The sequence below is a fragment of the Schistocerca cancellata genome, chromosome 4, assembly GCF_023864275.1.
Source record: "Schistocerca cancellata isolate TAMUIC-IGC-003103 chromosome 4, iqSchCanc2.1, whole genome shotgun sequence".
NCBI lineage: Eukaryota > Metazoa > Arthropoda > Insecta > Orthoptera > Acrididae > Schistocerca > Schistocerca cancellata.
In genome coordinates this window covers 305,709,226-305,730,247 of record NC_064629.1, presented here as the reverse complement: position 1 = coordinate 305,730,247, position 21,022 = coordinate 305,709,226, and the positions used below count along the sequence as shown (strand labels likewise).

General features: G+C 42.6%; 2 protein-coding genes across 2 annotated transcripts in view; both read left to right on the top strand.

Moving 5' to 3' along the window:
• LOC126183474 (mucin-5AC-like) overlaps positions 1–21,022 on the top strand; it is a 653,654-nt gene that overhangs the window by 107,697 nt on the left and 524,935 nt on the right. The window lies entirely within an intron of this gene.
• LOC126183475 (RNA-binding protein 12-like) overlaps positions 17,231–21,022 on the top strand; it is a 94,860-nt gene continuing 91,068 nt past the window's right edge. The window contains exon 1 of the mRNA XM_049925493.1: positions 17,231–17,353. The gene's annotated coding sequence lies outside the window, so the exon portion shown is untranslated. The remainder of the gene's footprint in view (positions 17,354–21,022) is intronic.

The window sequence follows — 21,022 nt, the reverse complement described above, 5'->3', positions numbered from 1 at the left end:
CTTAATCCGCTTACTTGGCACATACTTCTCCAGAGCACAAACTGAGCGAGGTGACGCAGTGGTTAGCACGCTGGACTCGCACCCAGGGTGACGACGGTTCAAAATCCTGTCCGGCCATCCAGATATAGGTATTCCGTGATATTCCTGAGTCGCTGCAGGCAAATGCCGGGTATAGTTCCTTTGAAAGAGCGTGGCCGATTTCCTTTCCCCTCCTTCCCTAATCCGAACTTTGGCTCCGTCTCGAATGACTTTGTTGTCGATGGGACGTTAAACACTAATCTCCTCCTCCTCCTCCTTCATATCGAGATTTAAATATGTTTAAGCTTTGCCCATAATTCCTCTACGTCCATCTTACTAGAACTAAGTGATGTCAATTCATTGTCTAAGTGAGATGCTAACAACTGCATATAAGCAGTTGAGGAGTTATCTGTACTAACCATAGTCACTATGATATCATCACCACTAATTGTCATCTCTATACTGATGTCATCAATAAGGTGAAGTCTGTTCGTAGCTAGAAGGTCTAAAACACTTCCACTGCGTGTACACTGACGAACTAGCTGCTCAAGATAATTTTTGGGAAAGTCTTCAAACGTACTTCGCAAGACTGACTGACTGTAACCGTAGACACTGTTGGTTAAAGTCGCGTCTAACTAGTATTGCTTGATCTAGATACTTACGCACTACAAACCGTAGACTTTCCTTGGATGACTCTAAAACCGCCACAGCGGAATCAGGTGGCCAGTAAAAACATCCAAAATTGACCAGATTTTTACTTAGACCTATTGCAACTGACCAGACAACTTCACTGTCACACCCAATTTCGACGTCAAGTTGCAATGGACACTCCCATTCCTATGGCGTCTAATTATCTTTTCGATATAAGTTACATGACTCGCTAAATAACTCAAAGATTTCTATTTTGGGTTTTAGCCAGCTGTTAATCTCAAGAATTTGAGCATGATACCTTTCCTGCAGGCAGCAAATTCGGGAACTGTGTGCGAATGCTTCGACAATTCACTGACACAATTTTGAAAGTCGTAGAGTCTTTACTTTTAACACGGCCTAATTTCGCTATCTGTGTATTGAGTGGCGAGTGTTCATCAGAGTACCTCAAACTACCACGCTAGCCTAAAAAGGCCCCTTGTGCACTCCACAAGTACTCTGCTACCTAAGTAGGTGCTACCTTTGCGTAGTGCGCCCTTGGCATATCAAGGGAAGTCCTACATTTCCCCACACAACAATGCAGATCCAGAAATCTGAAACCAAGGCTGTCATAGAGTCGACGAAGCACTTGGGTAAGGCCCTCCAGCCAGCTGCAAACCAAAGGGCCTCGATCAACTCGTGGTATAATGCTGCACATTGCGAGCTCTGCTTGCATCTCACATGTGAGGCCAGCAACCATCACCACTTCAAAAAAATGGCTCTGAGCACTATGGGACTTAACTTCTAAGGTCGTCAGTCTCCCCACAACTTAGAACTACTTAAACCTAACTAATCTAAGGACATCACACCAGTGTGCGATTTGTACTTTTAGCAGTGGGGGGGATGTCTTAGGGGGTTAGTATAATTATATATGTTACTTGCTTGGACCGTGGCGTTACCCATGGTTAAACAGTTATTTATAAATAGATGTTAATGCCGAAACTCACTATTCACTATCAGAAAAGCCATCCCTTGTTATATCTTTAAAAGCACATTACAGGTAAAGCTTATTTACAAAATCATCTACCTACAGGTATACTAGGGGAATTCAAAAAGTAAAGGCACATTTATGAAAGGCTGTACTTATTCTGATGATAGAAAACTGAAACATGCGATATTTTTCTACGTAACCTCCCTGGACTTCAATGCAGTTTTCCCGACGTTTTACGAGTTTTTTTTATTTCATCAGAAAATACGTTTATCGGTTGCATCTGTAACCAATTTTGCACCGCAGCAATGACGTCTTCATCACTTTCAAATCTTCTTCCCTTTAGTGCTTCCGTTAAGGGTCCAAACATGTGAAAATCGCTTGGAGCCAGGTCTGGACTTTATAGTGGATGTTCCAGCACCTCGAATCTCATCTCCTTTACTACGTCGGCTGTCCGTTTGGCAGAATGTGAGCGAGCGTTATCTTGCTGCAGGACGACACCTCTTCACAGTTTTCCACGACATTTGGATCTGATTGCAGGTTTTAGTTTCGTACGCAACACATCACATCCACCATACAATACAGACCTGGCTTTAAAGCCTCGTTTACGGTGGGGCGACGTCTTGCGACATTGTGGCATGCTACCGAAATGAGGCGTGCGTCGTCTTGTCATTTAGTTCTAAATGTTTTGAAATGCTTAACTACTGCATAACACGTTTTCAAAATTAATAAGCAAACATATGAATACTGTTAATAGTAAGACTGTATTAAAAACTTTCAATGTTCGGCTCCACAAATTTCAATTATATGTAAAGTTTTACTCCAGTGCGTGGGAAATACACATCCCAGGTTGGGCTGCATAAACTAAAACCAGAGGAAGAGATGGTCTGATGCAGAGGGGGGGAAATCCCCCAATCCCCCCCTCCAAATCGCATACTGCATCACACACATCCATGCCCGAGGCAGGATTCGAACCTGCGGCCGTTGCGGTCGCGCGGTTCCAGACTGTAGCGCCTGGAACCGCTCGGCCACCCTGGCCGGCATCATCACCACTTCTGCCACCTGCTTGTGTGAACTAGGGATGGCCTCAGAACTAATGCGACGGGTGTCGCTGGTGCCCACGTGAGACACAACTTGCAAATGATTGCACCCTGCAGGCTCGATAGCCACAGGCAATGCCGTCTTCCCATCTTGGATGAGGCCCCCTGGCAGACGTACTTTCTTCCAGCCTTTTACACCATCTCTCTAAGTGGATCCAAAATCCGCCCAATGTTAAGAGTTTCCTGTAACTAGTAAACCCCTGCACACGTGAGCCTGCTCGGACCCTGCTGAAGGAACAGCCACTTGTTGACTCATAGGGTGAGTAGGCGAGGCCAGATGGCCTGTGTCCACACTGGCTCTCCACCGCGAGTGACACAAATGTATTATCTTCCACCACTCGCTCTGCCGGCCGGAGTGGCCGAGCGGTTCTAGGCACTACAGTCTGGAACCGCGCGACCGCTACGGTCGCAGGTTCGAATCCTGCCTCGGGCATGGATGTGTGTGATGTCCTTAGGTTAGTTAGGTTTAAGTAGTTCTAAGTTCTAGGGGACTGATGACCTCAGAAGTTAAGTCCCATAGCACTCAGAGCCATTTTTGAACCACTCGCTCTGCTGTGAGGACAGATCGGGTACTCTAGGAGATGCCTTGGCAGCAGAGCCTCTGAGCGAAACAAACGACTCTTGAGGTGCCATATGTGATGTACCAGATTCTCTGCCACTGCTGCATCCCGAGGCAGCAGCCTGAAGACAACTGACCGTAGCCAAAACCGCATTCAGCTGTTCGCAATCTGTGACCAGCTCTTCCACCGTCTGCACACACCGTGCACACATCCCACCCTCACTAGCAAGACTAAGTGAAGAAATAAACAATAAAAGCAGACAGAAATCTGGATATACAACTTGCTGCCCTCCTGAAATGTGACGAATGGACGCCGATGTTAGAAAGAAATGAAAACTGCTCTACGGATTTCCTGACTTTACACTTACAGTTGCAGGGTGTATACGCCCCTGGAAATCCGATAAAAGCCCGAGAATTTTTTATAATTCCGGGAATTTTTCATACTAGCTCAAAGACAGTGGCACGTAAAGTGCCCTCCGCCACGCACCGTTGGGTGGCTTGCGGAGTATAAATGTAGATGTAGATGTAGAATTTTACTTTACGCCGCTACTGCAGAATAATACTGTGGCAATGAAACATAAACGAGAAAATAACACCAAAATAAAACTTCAGTTGCAAGGAAAATGCGTCCGTAGACAGCAAAATGTGTCACAAGGTTTAGGAAGAAGGCTATGCAACACTTCGTAATAAATTGCTTTCGATGGGCGTGACGTCACAACTGTTTACGTTTCTAACATGTCGTGGGAAAATATTGCGAATGGTGGTCTGAGAAGCGTTACTTTTAAAGTAAATATCCTTTCACGAAAGATGAATTATGAATTATGTTATGTCTGAGAATGTGTGATAAATTTCTTTAAATCATTGCGTGTTTGAGTCTCATTCAAAACCTAACGCTATGAGGAACAGCCACTTGGAAAAATTTAGGGTCCAGAAGACCAGCCATTTGTGCCACTAACACACACACATACACACACACACACTAATTGTAGTTATACTGTATTTATATTAATTTAAACAATCAACTTTTTGTGTTCATGTGTTTGCACTACTCAACAGTGATGTTATTATTGGCTGACATCATCGCATATCTTATGCTCTGAATATCTGCATCGGGTACACCAGCTGGAAAAATCATGTGACGTGAGCTATGACTGGCTGGTAAAAGTGCATCACAGTCTCGATTTCAGTACTTCGGAACCTACCATGCTGCATTTGGTGGAATTCGTATTCATCTAAATCTACATCTACATCTACATCCATAATCCGCAAGCCACCTGACGGTGTGTGGCGGAGGGTACCCTGAGTACCTCTATTGGTTCTCCCTTTCATTCCAGTCTCGTATTGTTCGTGGAAAGAAGAATTGTCGGTATGCTTCTGTGTGGGCTCTAATCTCTCTGATTTTATCCTCATGGTCTCTTCGCGAGATATACGTAGGAGGGAGCAACATACTGCTTGACTCTTCGGTGAAGGAATGTTCTCGAAACTTTAACAAAAGCCCGTACCGAGCTACTGAGCGTCTCTCCTGCAGAGTCTTCCACTGGAGTTTATCTATCATCTCCGTAACGCTTTCGCGATTACTAAATGATCCTGTAACGAAGCGCGCTGCTCTCCGTTGGATCTTCTCTATCTCTTCTATCAACCCTATCTGGTACGGATCCCACACTGCTGAGCAGTATTCAAGCAGTGGGCGAACAAGCGTACTGTAACCTACTTCCTTTGTTTTCGGATTGCATTTCCTTAGGATTCTTCCAATGAATCTCAGTCTGGCATCTGCTTTACCGACGATCAACTTTATATGATCCTTCCATTTTAAATCACTCCTAATGCCTACTCCCAGATAATTTATGGAATTAACTGCTTCCAGTTGCTGACCTGCTATTTTGTAGCTAAATGATAAGGGATCTATCTTTCTATGTATACGCAACACATTACACTTGTCTACATTGAGATTCAATTGCCATTCCCTGCACCATGCGTCAATTCGCTGCAGATCCTCCTGCATTTCAGTACAGTTTTCTATTGTTACAACCTCTCGATACACCACAGCATCATCTGCAAAAAGCCTCAGTGAACTTCTGATGTCATCCGCAAGGTCATTTATGTATAATGTGAATAGCAATCCTATGACACTCCCTTGTGGCACACCTGAAATCACTCTTACTTCGGAAGACTTCTCTCCATTGAGAATGACATGCTGCGTTCTGTTATCTAGGGACTCTTCAATCCAGTCACACAATTGGTCTGATAGTCCATATGCTCTTACTTTGTTCATTAAACGACTGTGGGGAACTGTATCGAACGCCTTGCGGAAGTCAAGAAACACGGCATCTACCTGGGCCCTCTGAGTCTCGTGGACGAATAGCGCGAGCTGGGTTTCACACGACCGTCTTTTTCGAAACCCATGCTGATTCCTACAGAGTAGATTTCTAGTCTCCAGAAAAGTCATTATACTCGAACATAATACGTGTTCCAAAATTCTACAACTGATCGACGTTAGAGATATAGGTCTATAGTTCTGCACATCTGTTCGACGTCCCTTCTTGAAAACGGGGATGATCTGGGCCCTTTTCCAATCCTTTGGAACGCTACGCTCTTCTAGAGACCTACGGTACATCGCTGCAAGAAGGGGGATAAGTTCCTTCGTGTACTCTGTACTGGTATCCTATCAGGTCCAGCAGCCTTTCCTCTTTTGAGCGATTTTAATTGTTTCTCTATCCCTCTGTCGTCTATTTCGATATCTACCATTTTTTCATCTGTGCGACAATCTAGAGAAGGAACTATAGTGCAGTCTTCCTCTGTGAAACAGCTTTGGAAAAAGACATTTAGTATTTCGGCCTTTAGTCTGTCATCCTCTGTTTCAATACAATTTTGGTCACACAGTGTCTGGTGGTGGTGGTTAGTGTTTAACGTCCCGTCGACAACGAGGTCATTAGAGACGGAGCGCAAGCTCGGGTTAGGGAAGGATTGGGAAGGAAATCGGCCGTGCCCTTTCAAAGGAATCATCCCGGTATTTGCCTGAAACGATTTAGGGAAATTACGGAAAACCTAAATCAGGATGGCCGGAGACGGGATTGAACCGTCGTCCTCCCGAATGCGAGTCCAGTGTGCTAACCACTGCGCCACACAGAGTGTCTGGACATTTTGTTTTGATCCACCTACCGCTTTGACATAAGACCAAAATTTCTTAGGATTTTCTGCCAAGTCAGTACATAGAACTTTACTTTCGAATTCATTGAACGCCTCTCGCATAGCCCTCCTCACCGTACATTTCGCTTCGCGTAATTTTTGTTTGTCTGCAAGGCTTTGGCTATGTTTATGTTTGCTGTGAAGTTCCCTTTGCTTCCGCAGCAGTTTCCTAACTCAGTTGTTGTACCACGGTGGCTCTTTTCCATCTCTTACGATCTAGCTTGGCACATACTCATCTAACGCATATTGTACGATGGTTTTGAACTTTGTCCAATGATCCTCAACACTATCTGTACTTGAGACAAAACTTTTGTGTTGAGCCGTCAGGTACTCTGTAATCTGCTTTTTGTCACAGACAGTTGCTAAACAGAAAAATCTTCCTACCTTTTTTAATATTTCTTTTTACGGCTGAAATCATCGATGCAGTAACCGCTTTATGATCGCTGATTCCCTGTTCTGCGTTAACTGTTTCAAATACTTCGGGTCTGTTTGTCACCAGAAGGTCTAATATGTTATCGCCACGAGTCGGTTCTCTGTTTAACTGCTCAAGGTAGTTTTCAGATAAAGCACTTAAAAAAATTTCGCTGGATACTTTGTCCCTGCCACCCCTTATGAACGTTTGTCTCCCAGTCTATATCCGGCAAATTAAAATCTCCACCCAGAACTATAACATAGTGGGGAAATCTACTCGAAATATTTTCTAAATTATCCTTCAGGTGCTCAGCCACAACAGCTGCTGAGCCAGGGGGCCTATAGAGACATCCAATTACCATGTCTGAGCCTGCTTTAACCGTGACCTTAACCCAAATTATTTCACATTTCGGATCTCCGTCAATTTCCTTCGATACTATTGCACTTCTTATCGCTATAAACACGCCTCCCCCTTCACTGTCCAGCCTGTCTCTGCGGTATACATTCCAATCTGAGTTCAGGATTTCATTACTGTTTACGTCTGGTTTCAGCCAACTTTCTGTCCCTAGTACTATATGGGCATTGTGACCGTTTACTAATGAGAGCAGTTCTGGGATCTTTCTATAGACGCTCCTGCAGTTTAATATTAGCACATTAATATTGTTATTCCCTGTTGTATTTTGCCTACTCCTACCTTGCCGCGTCTCAGGAGGCGTCTTGTCGGGCCTAGGGAGGGAATTCCCTAACCTAAAAAACCCTCATGTGCACTCCACACGTATTCCGCTATCCTTGTAGCCGCTTCCGGCGTGTAGTGCACGCCTGACCTATTCAGGGGGACCCCACATTTCTCCACCCGATAGCGGCGGTCGAGAAATTTGCATCCCAGATCTCCGCAGAATGGTCTGAGCCTCTGGTTGAAGCCTTCCACTAGGCTCCAAACCAGAGGACCGCGATCGGTTCTGGGAACGATATTACAAATAGTTAGCTCTGATTCCACCCCTGTTGGTTATCACATAATGATTGACTGACAGCGCTTGTTTGAGTTGGGGAATGAGTTTTGAGAATGGGTGACACCTTCTGGGGATCGCTATTACCAAAACAGTGATCGTGTACATGAGTGCAATATGAGGAATCAGTCGAAAGGGAACGCAGAGCCATCATCTATTCCATCACTGTGACAGATAAGTTTAAATGTAGAGGTCGTCAATCACTTTCGGACATCAGTTTGGAAACTCTCCACAATGCAATCATACTCTTCCAGTTTCCTTATGTTGTAACTATATTTTATTTAAAATCGTGCAGTGTGTGGCGTGTTATAGCAGCCGCCGTAACAACATGATTTACACTGTGCAAGCCGGCCGGTGTGGCCGAGCGGTTATAGGCGCTACAGTCTGGAATTGCGCGACCGCTGTTGTAGCAGGTTCGAATCCTGCCTTGGGCATGGATGTGTGTGATGTCCCTAGGTTAGTTGGGTTTAAGTAGTTCTAAGTCCTAGGGGACTGATGACCTCAAAAGTTAAGTCCCATAGTGCTCAGAGCCATTTGAACCATACACTGTACGTGTTAGAAAACAATGTTTCAAGCAACGACACAGGGTCACAGGGAGCGACTCTTGTGACTTACAGTATAGTCTGTGGGATACTATCATTCTCGTAGAGTATAGATGATAAAACTTTAAAGTGACCTCTGCAATAGATCAATACGTGTATATTTAATAGGATCGTCACATGTGCTCGATGCCTGCACACATGCGGTATTTGGTTTCGATATATTGGAGGAGAGAGATGTGTCTTGTTCTCTATCATATTAAGTTATTTGAGCTTTTATAGTTCATAATTTTTCTCTGGTGGATGGAATAGAATAACAATGATAGAATGTAGGGGTGACAGACGTGAATGGACCCTGAGGGACTGGGATCTGTAGTACCTGGTTGTAGTTTGGAGGAGCACCACAATGCAGTAGCAAAATCCATGTCCTTCCCCCAGCTCCCGTACTGTCTTTTATACTACCTCGTGTTGCAGGCTTCGTTTCCGTCGAAAGGTCCAAACACAGGTCTGTCACAGTAACTCAGCTTCGCCTGTTTCTACACGGGTTGCTGAAGGTGGTAGACGTACTTTCTCCAACTTCTAATCAGTTCCGACTTACATAGGAACAATCACGTGCGCGAAGCTGTAGGGATGGTAGCGCAGAGTCTGAGGGGTAGTTGCACGATACATAGGGGCTACCTAAACCCGTGTTGGAATTTTACTGTAGCAGAAAGGTTCGAGAAAGGTGGCTCGTTTCGAGATGTGTGAGGGCCAGAAATATGATATAGCATCGAGACAGAACGCATTACAATTACGTTTAACGTTGTGTGACGTCATTTTTTAATACTAATGATGGTAACTGCATATAGCGTACATTTAGCAATGTGTTGTGAGCGTACATACTCTGATTTTTCCATAGTTATTTACGAGTGTGCTATGGGCAGTCTTACAGTGATGTAGCACACTAGTAATGCAGCGATGACGTGAATTTGGTATGTAGCAAGAATTTATTAGCTTAAATATCATGTTATGGTATTACTTAACTTTCAAAGTCTCTGTAGAAGGGTATTTTTTGTTAAATAATGCATTTTGGAAATTGTTTAACTCATAATATGCACATAATTTGTTAAATAATGCACAATCGTATTTGTTTAAAATCGTATTTACGTATATCTTAGGATGGAGATTGGTTCAAATGGCTCTGAGCACTATGGGACTTAACATCTGAGGTCATCAGTTCCCCTAGAACTTAGAACTACTTAAACCTAAGTAACCTAAGGACATCACACACATCCATGCCCGAGGCAGGATTCGCACCTGCGACCGTAGCGGTCGCCCGGTTCCAGACTGAAGTGCCTAGAACCGCTCGGCCACACGGGCCAGCTTAGGATGGAGATGTGAGTATTTGGACAATAGGTAAAAGTGCAATAAATTGCATTGGTAGTTGGTAGCGGTTACAGAAAATGTCGAATACTTTGCTGAAAAGTGTATTAATCAAGATACAAAAGTTGGAGGCAGCCATTTTGGATCATTAATTATGATCATACAATATGAAAAACATATTTTAAAATTAACTTTTGATATCATGCTAAGCAACGAATACAAGAAGAAATTGACAACAACTACACAGTTAAATGTTTTATAGAGGTGATTTCAGTTTAGAACCACTGCGACATGCAGTTTTCAATCACCCATCATTTCATGCGATATGTTTTTTAAAAACTCGCATATTTCCTAGACACAATTCTACATCTCGACACTGCCATGAACTCATAGTACCTAAAACAAATTATGGGCATAAATAACACCAAAAATAGGCGTAAAATGTAATAAATTTTATTAAAAGCACCATACTGCCCCAGTGGCTTCATTTCGAAATTACAGTGGAAACACGATTAACCGTCATATTTGAGACCGTGGTCATGACGGTTGAGCGAATAGACGGATAACAGAAACACTGTATTCCCCCAAAACATAACCTGAATCAATTATTTTATGTATAGACACATATCACTCTCACAGTAATATAATAATATTTCGGAGCGAAAACAAATTAAACACGATTGTAATAGCAAATAAAACTACACTCCTGGAAATGGAAAAAAGAACACATTGACACCGGTGTGTCAGACCCACCATACTTGCTCCGGACACTGCGAGAGGGCTGTACAAGCAATGATCACACGCACGGCACAGCGGACACACCAGGAACCGCGGTGTTGGCCGTCGAATGGCGCTAGCTGCGCAGCATTTGTGCACCGCCGCCGTCAGTGTCAGCCAGTTTGCCGTGGCATACGGAGCTCCATCGCAGTCTTTAACACTGGTAGCATGCCGCGACAGCGTGGACGTGAACCGTATGTGCAGTTGACGGACTTTGAGCGAGGGCGTATAGTGGGCATGCGGGAGGCCGGGTGGACGTACCGCCGAATTGCTCAGCACGTGGGGCGTGAGGTCTCCACAGTACATCGATGTTGTCGCCAGTGGTCGGCGGAAGGTGCACGTGCCCGTCGACCTGGGACCGGACCGCAGCGACGCACGGATGCACGCCAAGACCGTAGGATCCTACGCAGTGCCGTAGGGGACCGCACCGCCACTTCCCAGCAAATTAGGGACACTGTTGCTCCTGGGGTATCGGCGAGGACCATTCGCAACCGTCTCCATGAAGCTGGGCTACGGTCCCGCACACCGTTAGGCCGTCTTCCGCTCACGCCCCAACATCGTGCAGCCCGCCTCCAGTGGTGTCGCGACAGGCGTGAATGGAGGGACGAATGGAGACGTGTCGTCTTCAGCGATGAGAGTCGCTTCTGCCTTGGTGCCAATGATGGTCGTATGCGTGTTTGGCGCCGTGCAGGTGAGCGCCACTATCATGACTGCATACGACCGAGGCACACAGGGCCAACACCCGGCATCATGGTGTGGGGAGCGATCTCCTACACTGGCCGTACACCACTGGTGATCGTCGAGGGGACACTGAATAGTGCACGGTACATCCAAACCGTCATCGAACCCATCGTTCTACCATTCCTAGACCGGCAAGGGAACTTGCTGTTCCAACAGGACAATGCACGTCCGCATGTATCCCGTGCCACCCAACGTGCTCTAGAAGGTGTAAGTCAACTACCCTGGCCAGCAAGATCTCCGGATCTGTCCCCCATTGAGCATGTTTGGGACTGGATGAAGCATCGTCTCACGCGGTCTGCACGTCCAGCACGAACGCTGGTCCAACTGAGGCGCCAGGTGGAAATGGCATGGCAAGCCGTTCCACAGGACTACATCCAGCATCTCTACGATCGTCTCCATGGGAGAATAGCAGCCTGCATTGCTGCGAAAGGTGGATATACACTGTACTAGTGCCGACATTGTGCATGCTCTGTTGCCTGTGTCTATGTGCCTGTGGTTCTGTCAGTGTGATCATGTGATGTATCTGACCCCAGGAATGTGTCAATAAAGTTTCCCCTTCCTGGGACAATGAATTCACGGTGTTCTTATTTCAATTTCCAGGAGTGTATTTATTACATGATAAAAACATCCGTACAGTAGCTAAAAAAGTTGCAAAATACGTAATGTACAGTACTGAACTGTACTATAAACTTACAGGTGAAATAGTTTATCTAGCTTGGAAATAGGCAGTCAAGTTCTTCTGCCTTTTTGATGTTCGAGCTTTCAACGCGGCAATATTTCGTATTTTTCGGAGCAGTAGTGCCTGCGTTGCATTAGCCTCTTCTTTACTTTCATACCATTCTATACACTTGGACAGCATTGTTTCGGCCTCTAAATGGCTAATAGTTTGTTTTTCTTCATGGTCTGAACACTCGTCTTCATCAGCTCCTTCTTCTTCTTTGGTGGCACTTACTCTGCCAACAATTTTGTCATCACTCAAAGCGAACGGGTCACTGCACCTTAGAGCATTCTGTTATTACAGTATTATTATGCTGTTACAGCAGTGACGGTTAACAGAAACTGACGGTTTAAAGAGTGACAGTTAATCGAGTTTTTACTGTACTCGTAAAAGCAGTAGCAAAAACTCAAATTTACATTACGGTTACTTTTGATGTACTTACTATCACTGTTAATTATGATCTCCTCAGTATGAACACTACAAGAAAATCACATGTCACGATCGTCTGCAATCATGTAGCACAATGTCAACACTGACTGTAGCTTTGAATCCTGTAAATGGCTGCTGCAATGCTCTACATTCGTGGAAGTACCTCAGTGTAGCACTTGTCATTTGTCTCGCAATAGTGAAATGTACTGCCTCTTTAAAACAAAATTAATAAAATGGTGGTTTGAGCCAGAAATTCAAAGTCTTAAGTAGAATAGCACACTGTCACAATTCACCTAGAGGAGTGGATGGACTAACATTTTCTGCCGTTTTGTAGAATATGCTATGACATAATTAAATTATAGTAATTCAGCCACAATTTAATGTGAAACTTATAGTGGTATTAATACAATTTTTTTAAATAGGATAAGTCTGCTGTTGGTAATCCTTCGTATACAATGTATATGAATGAGATACCAACAAAATAGCGCTAGTAACAAAAGAGTGGTGGGGCTTGATTCTTATTGGCTTAGAAAGAGAGAGAGAGAGAGAGAGAGAGAGAGAGAGAGAGAGTTGTGGAGAGACAAGGATAGAGAGCGAGGGGGAAAGGGACCTTGAATAGACCACATACAATTGCCTGGGCAAGGCAGTGATTACCTGGGTGGAGGGAGATAGGGGTGGCATTGAAGATATCAAGCCCAGTTGCCTCAGATGTAACATGACATCAGAAGTGACCTTGGGATAAGATTATTATCAGTTCTCATACATACCGTGCAACTCTACTCGTGTCCATAGCTGAGAAATACGTTGCTCTTTTGAAGCAGTCTAGCGTATCTTCGATGAACGATAATGGACAGATACATTTTTTCATGATTTTGTTCAGTCGCCAGATGTCACTGCAGAACTCCATGTGCTATCCTTCTCCTTCACGAGGACCACAGGGGAGGACCAAGGTCTCTCTGAATGTGCAATGATGTATTGCAGCATCTTCTCCACTTTGCCTCGAATTATCCGTCATTCTGCTGATGACATTCTATCCTTAACACAGATTTTTCAACAAAATAGTTCTTTTCCCCACAAGGGATGCCATGTGCAACGTCCCATCGCGGTACCAAACCTCCGTAAAAGTTTCTCTGATTAGCCACAAGCCTGTAGAGAGTGATGTAGGTGATAAACAGTATAACTGGGCATGCCTTCCCACCCAAGACAGCACTATTGAAGCTAACTCTTCCCTGGATTACCTTAATGAATTAGCCCATAGGATTTTCCCTTACATGTTTTCTGTGAACGTCTCGTTGATATTGTCCCTCAAAGCAGCTCTTGTAGTGCATTGGATTACTTAGATGATGCAAGGAGGTGACCTGTATTATAAGTGGACCTGCAGATAGCTAATTTACTTGAAATAAGTCCTAGGATGCCATTACAGTGCATTCATTAGTGAAAACCGTGAAAGAGATACAATTAAATAGTCTGACATGATTCATATCAAAAAGTTAATGACATTCAAGAGCGTAGTAAAGGTGACTCTTACAAAGAACAAGCTCTGAGTATATCCTATCAATGACTGGTAAGATTGACGTGCAGCCAAAATCTCTTGCACGTTTGGTAAAACTTCAGGTATTCCTACATCATCGGTAGCGTGACACTATTCATTTGTGTACTGATTTATCTGGTTTACTGCATAGTAGTGTTGTTGTATTAAAGCGCTAACGACCAGTAGGCTACTCCTAGTTCTTACTATGTCAAAAGTGGGTTTTGATAACTAATATTTAATAAAAAAATTCTGAATTTCACGCCTGAATTCCTATCCTTTGTTAATCATAGCTTTTAATTTCTAGAGTTCCTTGCAATTTTCGATTCTCCTAGTTTTTGTGCTACTTTATTCTCTGGAAGGTAGCAACGAAATTTGAAAATTCGTATATACTAACCGATCAAAAATACTTGGACACCTACTGGTGGACATTAAAATGTGGTGTGTCCACCCATAGCCCTCATGATAGCCTAAACCCTGCCTGGGACTCAGGTGTCTGAGTGTCTGTGAAGCAACGGCAGCCCATTCTTCTTCAAGAGCCAAAACCAGAGAAGGTAGTGATGATGGACACTGGAGTCTGGAGCAAAATCGACGGCCAAACTCAGCCAAATGGAGTTACGTTGGGTTTAGATCGGGACTCTAGGCAGGTCAGTCCATTCCAAGAATGTTATTGTACACAAACCATTGCCTCAATGATATTGCTTTATGACAATGTTCATTGCCATGTTAATATAAAACAATCATCGCCTCCAAACTGTACACAGTACACAATTCTGTAAAATGTGTTCGTATCATTCGCATTTGGATTTTCTTAAGCGCAATAGGGGAACCACACCCTAACCACGAAAAACACCTGCAACCACAACTTCACCTCCTCCAAACTTCACTCAACAGTGATGGCAGTTGAGGTTCTCCAGGCATTCGCCAAACCTAAATCCTTCCATAGAAATGTCAGAGGTTATAGCTTGATTCATCACTCCAAACCACTCGTTTCCAGTCATCCACTCTCCTACAACGTTGCTCTTTGCACCACCTTAAGCATTGCTTACGTGTGGCTTATGAGGATCTGCTGAATCATTGTGCCTAATGTTCCTAACTCCCTACACACAGTCATTGCGCTGGTTGGACTGCTGGTAGCATTTTGGAGCTCACGATATATTTCTTCCATTTATTCCATGCGACTTTAGAACCACCCTACGCAATGCTCGACGGTCCCTGTCCATCAGTACATGAGATCTGGCTGGTCTCGGTTCGCTGTGGTTGTTCCCTCGATTTTCACTTCACAATCATATAACAGCCGGCCAGTGTGGCCACGCGGTTAAAGGCGCTTCAGTCTGGAACCGCGCGACCGCTACGGTCGCAGGTTCGAATCCTGCCTCGGGCATGGATGTGTGTGATGTCCTTAGGTTAGTTAGGTTTAAGTAGTTCTACGTTCTAGGGGACTGATGACCTCAGATGTTAAGTCCCATAGTGCTCAGAGCCATTTGAACCATTTTGAATCATATCACATCACATCACTTGGGCAGATTTAGAGGGGATTTGTTTCTCAGGTGACATTCAAAGTCCAGTCCGCATTCAGAGTAGCAGAGCTCTACTAACTGATCCATTCTCCTGTTAGTGCTTCTCCACTGATAATACAGTACGCCCTGCCTTCATTTCTACTGGCAGGTTGGCCTTTCGTGACATCTAGTGGTCAATTTCGCATTACAGGTGTCCGAATAATTTTGATAGGTAGTAATAAATGAAAAGCACCAGTTTCGTTTTGTTGTACAATATTACTTTTATTGTAAACCGGTTTTCGGCTTACAAGGCCATCTTCAGACATTTACTGAGTATTATCACCAAAGAAGTTAAATGTTAGCAGACAACATTGGAAGAGAAGTAACACATCTAGACTGATGTATAAACATACAGTAAGCAACATCTTTGCAATGAAAAAGTAAAAACTGAACTGTACATGAATAACAATGGAGTAGCCAGGAAAACCTTTAGCACAAAATAGGAATAGCATGCCTACATAACAGTTTCTATTAATAAACAAAATTAATAAAATAAAATTAGTACTAGACAAGGCTTCATCAGGAGATATGAAACATGGAGAGTGATACACAACAAATTAAAAGAAGAGACAGTTATCAATGTAAATACAGAATACATAAGGAACGTAAGCAATCAATAAGATAAACAGAAATAAATAAATGCAGGAAAATGGAGGTGTTTGAGGGAACCTACAGTCTAAGTGTGTGGTGGTACTACATTTTAACATTAACATTATAATCAAAGCAGTGGCTGTGTAACAGTTTTCATTAAATAAATGAGCATAGTAAAATATGAACAGTATTTGATGAGACAACTGCAAGGGGTGTTAAACATGGACAGTAATACAAGTACCAGTTAAAAGAAAGCCGTAACTATTGAAACTACAGTCTACGTGGAATACAAAGACAACTTGAACAAAACAAAACCACTTAATGAATACAAGAAAATGGGAATATCTAGGAAGAGAGAGTGTGGGAAGTAATGAACAACAAAGATGATTATATGAAGTTTAGGAGAGGGGAAGTGTTTAGCTGTGTCTGGTCATTTAGGATGAGATCTGGACTGTGAGCAAGATGTTTGTTAACTTCCAGGGCTTCGAGCAGGTTGAGTTTATGGCCTTTGTTCGCTAAGTGAAGTACATGGGACACTGGCTGGTAGTTGTGACCCTCACTCAGTACATGCTCAGCAAATGCAGAGTCTGAATTCTGCAATTTGCCACAATCAGAACAGGTGATTTTACACTGGTCAGTCAGGCAGAGACATATCAACTAAGCTGGCTGAACACGAACACAGATGGAGAATAAAAGTAATATTGTAGAACAAAAGCAAACTGGTGCTTTTGATTTATTATAATGTTGTTCTTCCAAGAACCGACGGAAGATTTTGTTAATTTGATAGGTAGTGTATGTAAAAATGTAAACGTGGCAACATTTTCTTTTCGGGGAGGGGTCACGACCTCCTTGCCCCTTCTTTCAATCCGCGTCTGTCTCAGCTGTGCATTAGTCCGGGGAGGTACAAGAAGGTAGCGCTAAATTACAGAAGCCCAACTGTGGGCATACTTTTTCGGGACAAGGTGGCGCGCAATGTGACCTCGTGAGTGCAGTAGAGGAACAGCTTCCGCGGAAAAAAGAGAAATCAGATGGCCCGAGCGGCGTCGGATGCGAAGCGAGGCGTCGAGCGGAGAGCGGAGTGTGCGCTCGCAGGCTGGGAGCGCTGGAGGAATGTGTAGAGGGGAGGGCGGTCGCGTAACGGTGCCGCCGCCGCCGCCGCCGCCGCCGTCGCTGCCGCCGTGGCCCCAGTGCAAGCCCGCCGCCACAGCAGCCGGTAAGTCGCCACTCCTACTGCCTAACTAAACCCGCTAACGCTGTCTCTTCGTTCGCAGACATTTCCCCAATGACTTCTCTCCTTGCTCATTCATCCACCTACCAAACCGTGACATGTAAATATCTACGATCTCCGTGCCCGTGTTTCGGTTCTATCGAGTTTGTGGATAAAACCACACCAGCTCCACAAAATCCTATTACATCAAACGTCATTTACAAAGGCATCGGACTTCTTTTTCATCTTGGATATGAAGATCTTCTTCTTCATCTTTTGCTCTCCAGTGTGGCCCTTAAATAATGAAATCTATTATTTCTGGAACCAGATACTTTGTGGTTTTGATGTGAAGGGTATCGCTGCTTTTTTTTCGGCACTGGTCATAATTTTTTCACATTTTGCTTCTCTAATATCCCAGACAAATCCTTCATTCGGAATAAATACGGTGTTGTTACTCACTTTCATCCAAATATGCGACAGTATAGCAGTATTAGTTCCTTTTTCTCACCTGCTCGCATATCGGACTTATAGCTGTTCGTAGCTGGTAGATAGTCGAAATACTTCCCATCCGTGTCTCAGAATTATAATACTTAATGTTTTTAAAGGCTTGTAACACTTTCTACGGTCGGAAGTTTTGTCAGGTCAACAAACGTTCGGATGTGTCAGGTTTGTTTGTTTTGTTCTCCTGATATTTCCTGGAATATCCGTGTTTCTTCTCAATTCTAAACAATCGGTATCTCTCTTTCTGTTACGCTGGAATAAAAAAATTTGCTGGAGATGTTAAGATAAAATATGTTGCTTTTAGTATTGCAAAAGCAGTTCACTTCCAGAATTCCTATGTTGTGCTTCCATGTCATAGCTTGGGTATATGGGCTTAAATCAATTTGCGGCCCACTCCTCGTTGATCTTTCGTGTAGAAATTTAGAATTTCTGCTTTGTTAACCTTTTTATCACCGATTTTTTACGACCTTTAGTCATTCAGAACTCTTTCCAATTCACATTAACGTAGTGGATCATTAGCTCCAACAGCAATACTAACAATACTTCTACAATCTTCATATGGTCTGTGGCGTACTTTCTCAGTACATCAGTTCTTTGCTTACTTAGTTTCATGGACCATTTTGCACGATAAATCGTAATGACGTGCAACGAGTCATTTTAGGTTCACATCAAAAATGAATTTGTAGATATGGTTACATGTTGGACATTTATAAACTTTTATGTTTTTTTTTTTTAAAAAAAAAAGAGATATACAAATGGGCGTTACTAGTTCCTACCAACCACCCTTTACACATTACACTGATAGAAATTCTTCTACAGAATAGAAAAAGAGTTGTCAAAGAGAAACTTTCTCAGTTTGTTTTCAAATTTTACTTTGCCGTCTGTCAGACATTTTATATCAGTGGGTAAGTGATCAAAAAGTTTTGTTGCAGCATTGTACAACACCTTTCGTGCTATAGACAATGTTAATGTGAAATAATGAATATCGTTTTTCCTGCTGGTATTGTAATTATGTACGTTATTGTTCCTTTTGAGCTGTAGTGGATTATTTATATAAAAATTCATGAGGGAATAAATATACTGTGAAGCGGTAGTCAGAATGCCAAACTACTTAAACAGATGTCTACAAGATGATCGTGAGTGAGCACCACATATTATACTTGAAGCACATTTTTTGAGCAATAAAGACTTTTTTTTTTAAAGATGAGTTTCCCCAGAACATTATTCTATATGACATCATTAAATGAAAAAATGCAAAATATGTCAACTTACTGATTTTTCTCTCCCCAAAAACTGCAATGGTTCTAAGTGAAGACGTGACAGAACTAAGTTGTTTTAGGAATTCCAAAGTGTGCTATTTCCAGTTTAAATTCTCACTGGTATGACCATCTAAGAATTTTTAAGTTTCCACTTTACTTATAAATTCCCCATCACATGTTACACTTTTCGTTGGTGTAGTACCTGTAGATCTGCAGAACTGAATATGTTGTGTCTTTTTAAAACTGAGGATGAGACCAATTGTAGAAAACCAGTCAATGATACTTTTAAGAGCTTTGTTTACCATTCCTTCTGTTTTTGTATGAATGTTTGAATTGATTACAATAGTAGTGTCATCTGCAAAAAAAACTAACTCTGCTTGTTGTATATTGGATGGAAGATTATTTATATACATGAGGAATAATAGTGGACTTAAGATTGGGCTGTGGGTAACCTCATACATGATTTCCCCCAAGTCATAATTATGTCCCCAGACTGTATTGGTTGAATTAATAAGTACAACTTCCTGCATTCTTTTGTTATGTATGGCATTATCCATTGGTTGTCTATATCATCAGTCCTACAAAACTTCAATTTATTAGGAGAATAGTGTGATTTACACAGTGAATAAGAAAGGCTTTTGCCCACAACTGATTTCTAACAGTTATCTTCAATATGTTAATCAAGTCTAGAAAAAACGTTTTTGAATAGAAATTGTTAGAGTAAACAGACAAGATGTACTCATAACATTCATGTTCAGAAATATTTATACAATGCCATACGATCATTTCATTTTTTTTAGTCTAGTAAATTTCACTGTGACATTTTAAAGACATTTTATAGTTATAATGCGTTTTTGTTGATGCTATTAAGTTATTTTAGTGCCACATACTGAACATTTCCTAGGTTTGTAGGAATTATCTAAATAGAAACCCTGGCTTCTTTGACATTGCTTTTAATAAACACACATATTATTGGTAACCTAATGAACATTTTGTTCATTGATAGAAAATAGATAGCCTCACATTTACTAGGCAAGATCAATGTTGGATTTACTGGACAGGTCTACAATTGCTTTTGAATTAGGCATCTATCATGGAAATATTTATATTTGCTGTCTTGGACCATGAAAACATAGCCTTTTGTTGTTTAATAAAACATGCTATTCTAATAAAGCTTACCCAGTAACTTTACAAAAGCTATCCATGGCAGGAAGGAAAAACTCAAATTAAATTATTTTTAAAAACGTCGGATTGTGTTTAAAATACTTTATGTGACTCGTTTAGTACATGGTCTACTAGCATTACAAAATATTTCCTGTTGTCATTGGTATATGTGAACTGTAAGCTATTCAAATATGTAAAATACGGAATTCTCATAAGCTCAATTTGATTGGTGTTTTCCATTCTCTTAGCATATAATAGTATTCCTAGTAAGTGTGCCGTGTAAGTCACGAACTTTTATTGCAGTTGTAATAGCAAATTAAAGTTGTCAATTAAATTAAGAACCGAACCAAAATCTTGCCATTCCAGACGACCATGCCTCGTAAAAAGAGATTCCACAATAGCTGCTCCAGTGGCTCAGGCATTTCGCCGTTCGTAGTTAAGTCACTGCTAGAGCCGAATGACGTAGTGTCTTTAAGGCCTCAGCCATTACTGGCTGAGGTACAGGTTTGACGACGTCAACAACTTCGGCTTCGACTGGCCATCGCCGCTAGGCTGCCAATACATACCGTAAGCTCTGGGCATGTTTTACGGTCATTACGCACTACGATGGCCACAAAGGGTAGGGTTCAATGCTTTCTTACCTGATTTACGACTAATAGCACTATAAAGCATCTATAAAAACGCTACGACGTCAGAGGGGCAGGTCTGTGCGTGATGACAGGACAGATTCAAACAAGTTAAATATTGTTAA